At 38.4% G+C, this 6,958-nt stretch overlaps 1 non-coding gene across 1 annotated transcript; it reads right to left on the bottom strand.

The window, feature by feature from the left end:
* Window positions 1-949: 949 nt before the first annotated feature.
* Window positions 950-1,054, bottom strand: LOC114695768. The gene has a single exon (XR_003734917.1). It is a non-coding gene; the product is annotated as a U6 spliceosomal RNA (small nuclear RNA).
* Between the last annotated feature and the right edge of the window lie 5,904 nt (window positions 1,055-6,958).

The following is a 6,958-nucleotide window of genomic DNA, read 5'->3' as shown; positions in this document are numbered from 1 at the left end:
AGGAACCCTGAAGGACTATCCCACCTTGTTTTAGCAAAGTTCAGCAGTCATTTTCCTTTGGGTCCTACATGTCCAGTTTCTATAGCTTACAGTCAAGCAGTCAAGGCAAAAGAAGTTTCTTGCCCAAATGGCTAATCTTTCCATAATGAAAGTAATCTCCTATGGAGTTTCTTCAATGCCCATCATCCTCTTTGAAGTAATTGGTGCTGTCAGGAGCAGACGTGTCTCACTGTCAAGAAAAGTCTAAATTTTTAAAACATTTTAAATGTCATATTCTATAGGTCTTTGAAGTATTTTGAAAGTTGCCTATCTATCTGAAGTATATCTTTGTATACCTAGAAAAATCTAACTAATATGACCATAAGTTTGACTTATTATTAATAGATGACTATTAATCTGTATTTCTTAATTATATATTATAATATCAAATGAGCTGTATAAACATAGTATCTTAAACAAGAGCAGAAATATACATATATAACAAAACTGACCTTAAATCTGTGTTAATAAACCAAAATCCATGCCAATGTAAAGTATTTTGAGACCAAAAGTTGTTTTTTGGTAGACCCAATAATCTACCTCTTAAAAATAATTTCTATATCATATCCCCTTTTTTCTTAGGAAGAAAATGATTATGAACATTAACTATTTCTAACCAACCCCCTTTAAATAAAAACAAACATTCATGAACAATATTTTGGAAGTTTGGGCATAGTTTTTTATATTATCTCCTGCTGATTGGGGCACTGGTAATCTTACAGGGATTCTAAGAAAATTCAGAATTACGGCCAAGTCCTGATGATTGAGTATTTTGTGTGGTTGGTCCATCTCAGCCAATAGTCTTGAACCTGTTGTGGATGTTGGATCCTCTGGGCCATCACTGTCATTGGAGGCTTTTCAGAGGGTCTTGTTCCATCAAACCTGGTCATCTTTAACTTTGAATGAATTCAAATATATGGAATGCTTCACGAATTTGCATGTCATCCTTGTACAGGGGCCATGCTAGTCTTCTCTGTATCATTCCAATTTTAGTACATTGCTGCCGAAGTGAGCGCTTGGGTTGTTGTGAAGGACAGAGCAAGGAACACAGGAGTGTAACTATATTGTGTGCAGACTTCGATTCCTTCTAATATATACCAGGAGGGGCTGAATCACATGGTGGTCCTATGTCATTTTCCAGGAACTTCCACAATCATTTCCATATTGGCAACACCTATTTACATTGTCTAGCAAGGTATAAAGGTTCCCCTTTGTCACATCCTCAGGGTTTGTTGTTCTCTTAGTGACGGCCATTCTGAATGGGGTGAGATGGAACAGCATATAGTTTTAACAGGTATTTCCCTGATGGCAAAGGATGCTGGGCTCTTTTCATTTGTACTTGAAATGACTGCCTTGTTGATTCATTTGCCCAGTTATGGGCTGGATGGCTTGTTACTTTGGTGTTTAATTTTTTGAGTTCTTTGTATGTTCCTGATAGTAATCCCTTGTCACGTGAATAGTTGGCAGAGATACTCTCCAATGCTATAGGCTGTTCCTCCACTCCTCCAGTTGCTTCCCTTGCTGAGCAGAATTGCTTCAATTTGAGGCAACCCTATGGAGCAATCTTGCTATAATGTTCTGAGCTCTTGGACTCCCATTCAGAATGTCATCGCCTTTGCCTGTATCTCAGAGTGTTTCCTTTTGTTATTTTTGGCTTCAGGCTTACATTAAGGTCTTTGATGCAGTTCAAAGAAATTTTTGAACAGGGTCAGAAATAGGGACCTAGATTCCTTCTTCTACATGCTTTCTCAGTTTTTCCACGTCGATTTGTTGAAGAGCCTGTCTTTCCTCCAGCCTATGTTTTTGGCACCTTTCTCCCACAGTCCATGTTCTCTGTTCCATCCCCTCAGCGACAACATCAGCACGTTTTGTTGGTTGCTTCTGCATGCCATTGGAAGCCACTTGTTGCAGTAACTCCAGCTGTTGCTCGTCTTGCCCAGGATTGCTTTCACTACCCAGGCATTCATTCGTTCGTTCATTCGTTTGTTTATTTATTTATTTATTTTATTATTTATTTATTTATTTATTATTATTTTCACCTGATCTTAGTTTGTGTGTGTTTTTCTAGTAGTGTTTCAGAGTAGCATTGGAATTCTGATTAGGATTTCATTGAAGCTACAGATCGTTTTGAGTAAAATAGTCATTTTCTCAGTATTAATTCTGCCCCCATGACCACAAGTCTTCTTTTTAATCTCCTAGTGTGTTCTCCAATTTCTTCATTGTTTTAACATTTTCATCATGCAGGACTTTCACCTCATTAGTTAAGCTCATTTGTGCAGATTTTATTTTACTTTTTAAAGTTATCGTGTCTGGGGTTCTCCTTCTTTCTCTCTTACCCTGTTAGCATGCAAAAAGTTCCTGGGTATTTTTTAGTGCTGATTGCATCAAAGGGCTTCTGGCACACTCTTTAGGGTGTAGAATCAAACAGTCTGAAAACAGAGATAACTTGGTCTCTTCCCTTCTCACCTGTGTCTGTGTCATTTATAGTTACTGCTTTGCTGTGCTTTCCTGACCTGGCCATGAGTGCAAACGCTATTTCCAGCCAGAGTGGAGAGTGGAGCGGACACCCTGTGACATTCCTAATGTTGGAGGAAATGCTTTCAGTTGGTCCCTGTTTAATGCAGTGTTGATCATTGGTTTTTGTGGACGGCCTTTTGTTGTGTGGAGATGGGTCCTTTCTGTGCCTACTTCCTTCAGAGTGCTCCTCATCAAGGGATGCTGAACTCTGTTACAAGCCTTTTTTCTGCATCTATTTAAGAGCTCAAGGACATGGAGGTTTTAATACTTCTTTAGCCCACTCTAATAAGGAGGTTCATTTTTATTAAAGTTATTAACTTTAAAGCTTTTCTTACACATCTCATGCCTACATTTAAGTGAAAAAAATTACAAAGTGTGTGAAAAATGAATATGATCTTGTTATTAATTTTTAGTATATTTCTCCCTTTTTTTGGTTTTTGTTTCTTCCTTACACCTTAAATTAGCTAATTCTCTCTTGTCATGAAGTAACTATTTTAACAACCCAGCATATCTCCTTCTGTGTTGTTCTTTATTGTTGCCTCTTCAAATAACATGCTTACATACCACACACACACACACACACACACACACACACACACACACACACACACAATGTTTTGGGGACATTTTGTCCTTTATTCATTTAATGAGAAAAAAGTGCAATTATATTATTCAAACATTTCTATACTTTTGTGCCAATAAAAATTATGTTCAAGTGTATTTTAGATAATTTTCTTCCTTCCTTCCTTCCTTCCTTCCTTCCTTCCTTCCTTCCTTCCTTCCTTCCTCCCTCCCTCCCTCCCTTTCTTCCTTCCTTCCTTTCTCTCTCTTTCTCTTTCTTTCTTTCTTTCTTTCTTTCTTCTTCTTTCTTTCTTTCTTTCTTTCTTTCTTTCTTTCTTCTTTTTTTCCTGAGACAGGGTTTCTCTGTGTAGTTTTTGGTGCCTGTCCTGGATCCCGTTTTGTAGACCAGGCTGGCCTCGAACTCACAGAAATCCACCTGGCTCTAATCTTCTAACTGGGATTAAAGGCGTACTGCCCATCTTTAGATCATTTTCTTTAAAAAAAAAAAGTCTGATATTATTCTACAGAAAATATATGTCCCTCTGTTGAAAGCTTGTTTCCCCCAGAGTCATAGTAACTGCAGGTTCCTAGCCATCTGTCTACATGGTGTTTTCCTGTGCCTTGGTGGTGAGTCTAACACCCCCCCTACTACCCCACTTCCCCTGCTCTCATGTGACCTGCCTTTCTGTCTGGTTTTTGGTTAGCTGGCCATCTGAACGAGCTCATCCAAAAACTGCTTTTCTGCCTTTGCTTATTTTCTTATCGACTTGCAAGAGCCCTTTATTTATTAAGACATTACACCCCTGTTTGTTCTCTGTTTAGAAATCTGCCTCTGGTCTCCCCCTGACCCCCATCATTTGGTGCTGGATTTTATTTACAGAATTTTTTTTAAATTTTTTTGTCATACAACATGTCCACTCTTTATGTAACCATATATGTAGTCATATATGTAATCGTATGAGTATGTTCTCACTTAAAGCTTTGAGACTTCACCCTTAAACTCTTTCTTGCCTTTATATTGTCCATGTAATGTCTTAGATTTCTTTGTAAGAATCCTATTTCTCACAGTGGATGAATTTCCTATTAAATCACCTAAAGTTAGGATAGAAAATGATTTTTCAGTCTTATTTTTGCTGCAATCATTCCACTTTCAATTAATCATCATATAGTAAAATTAAAATTCCATCATAATATAAAGGGTTGTCAGCCATGGCCAAGACTCTTTGTACAGGAAAATCAGTATAGACTATTATAAGGGAGTAAGCTATATATTTTGAAATATATTCATAATACTGGTCCTGCTAAAAGCTTGTCAAAAGTAGTTTTCCTCTGAAGAGTACATCACAACCTATGAGAAAATAATAATAATAAAAAATCACTAATGTGAGGCTGCAGACAAGGCTTAGCGACAGAGCACTTACCCAGCATGCTTGAGGTCCTGAGTTAGATTCTAAGTATTGTAAAATTGAAGAATCATTAATATATTAAATCAGAGTCCTAATTACATTCTTCCATTGTGTCTAAGCACAAATTTTTATGTTTTTAACTGCTGTTATTGTATCAGCGGCAAGAAGCAACTTTACCCTACATATAAGGCAATGGGATATGTAAATGAAGTACCTGGGTAGATGTTTACACTACTTTCACCTTGGTAACACAATTCTCTTTCTAGTGACAGGAAATACATTTAACACAGCTCATGTGGCTTATCCTTTCTCCTTAATAAAGAGATCGAGATGGTGGCTGAATGAATAATAAGGGACTCTATCATATATCAATGTTACCTAGAAAGTGTTGGAAAATATTAAATATAAATATTTTGAACAGTTGTTAAATAGTCTACTAAAATAAAAATATAGTCTTAGCTGGGCAGTGGTGGTGCATGCCTTTAATCCCAGCACCTGGAGCAGAGCCAGGCAAATCTCTGTGAGTTCGAGGCCAGCCTGGTCTACAGAGTGAGATCCAGGACAGGCACCAAAACTACACAGAGAAACCCTGTCTTGAAAAGAAAAGAAAAAAGAAGAAGAAAAATATATATAGTGCCTTAAAAATATGGTTGCTTGTGCAATAAGCTACCTAGGTGAAAAAGTGTGGATCTGTTTGGATGGTTGTGTAGGTTGACAGGAAAGCATGTGTTGTGTGGTCATACAGAGCTGGCTTCAAATTTTAAGTTTTCTACTTACCTCTCTTTAGGTACTTTAAAGTACATTTTTTATGACTTCCTAAGCAATTTTCCCCTTGTCTGCAAGTTCTTGATAACTATTCTGACTTCATGAGATTTGAGAATGAGACATATAAATGCTGTGTCTCAAAGCCTGTGGCAGAGGAAATGCTGGATGCTACAGTGCTCTACGCTTGAATTCTTCTTTTCCAAAATGAAGATAGGATATGTACCATGCAGCACAGAGCGTGCTGCCTAAAAGCATGCGATATGGGTTGGCTGGATAAGGGTCAGAGCCCAGCTGTGTACATTCTTGCCAGGACTGAAGGACATGCCAGCTGGCTTAGACTTCATCTCTAGTCTCCAATCTGGCTTCAGCTGTGGCCTTAGATTTTTGGATGGCTTATTAGCTATTTTCCAGTTTTAAACTCACTTCTGATATCCTTATATTTGTGCATGATCAAATAAGCCATCATGGATGTTACCTGGTCAACATAACAATTGCACATACATAAGCAAGATGTGTCTTTCAGATGTTTGGCCAGTTAATGTGATAGTTTGTACTGTTCAATTTAAAATATTCACTTCTCAGTATAAAAATATACTTTGCCTCCACTCTTAATGATGCTGGGCTCAGGTCTATAATAGGCTTGGGATAATAGAGGGTGTTTGTGCCAGACAGAAATAGTTAGACATTTTGAAAGTACATTTAACGACTTCTTGAATAATTCCTTCCTTACTTGTAAATTCTTGAGAATTACCCTGATCTCATGAGATTTCAGAATAAACTTAAGCACTGTGGCTCCAAATCTGACCATCTTGGACTGTTGATGTAACCAACCGTCTTATTAAATAAGAAACACAGAAACAATGTAAAAGAGAAAGCCTCTGAGGTCAGAACTCAGAGCTAAAATCTCACCCTTCCTCCTGCCGTGTGTTCCAGCCCTCCCGAAAGAGAGCTATTTCCTGTGTGTAAGTCGTTTTTATATTCATTCTGCCTTCTCATTGGTTGTAAACCCAAACACGTGACTGCCTCGTCACTGTCTGTATGTACAGCCCTCTAGGTCTTAAAGGCGTATGTCTCCAATGCTGGCTGTATCCTGAACACACAGAGATCTATGGGATTAAAGGCATGCACCACCACTGCCACACTCTGTCTATGGCTCTAATAGCTCTGACCCCCTGGGCAACTTTATTTATTAACATATAATCAAAATCACATTTCAGTACAATTAGAATACCACCACATTGGACACTGGCTGGCTATCTTCCACCCTTGCCATCACACTGAGAGGAATTCCCTAAGAGCAGTTGCCAGCTGATGGGCTCAGGAGGCCCAGGTGCAGGTGTGGCTGAAGTCATTCAGTTCAAGGTGTGGGGAGAGATGTAAGATCTCTTCCCAGTTTCTCTATGAATGAATAAATTCAGTCTTTCATCTTACTGTTACTTTCTTTGGAGCTTAAATTCCAGGGAGTGGGAGTCTGAATAATCTATACAAGAGAGGACCACAGGGGAACTGCTATGTCCACCAAAGATATCAGAGGGTTATGTATGAGAACGTATGATGGATACTGGCCAGCCAAAGGAAAACACCCGCCAACATACTCAGCTTTATTGTGAGTATCACTGACTATCCCCATTGTTGCTTGAAGGTTGGAGACATATGCCAGGAATTTTAAT

The sequence above is a fragment of the Peromyscus leucopus genome, unplaced genomic scaffold (assembly GCF_004664715.2).
Source record: "Peromyscus leucopus breed LL Stock unplaced genomic scaffold, UCI_PerLeu_2.1 scaffold_303, whole genome shotgun sequence".
Classification (NCBI taxonomy): domain Eukaryota; kingdom Metazoa; phylum Chordata; class Mammalia; order Rodentia; family Cricetidae; genus Peromyscus; species Peromyscus leucopus.
Note: the sequence above shows the minus strand (reverse complement) of the source record. Positions and strands in the feature narration are given on the sequence as shown.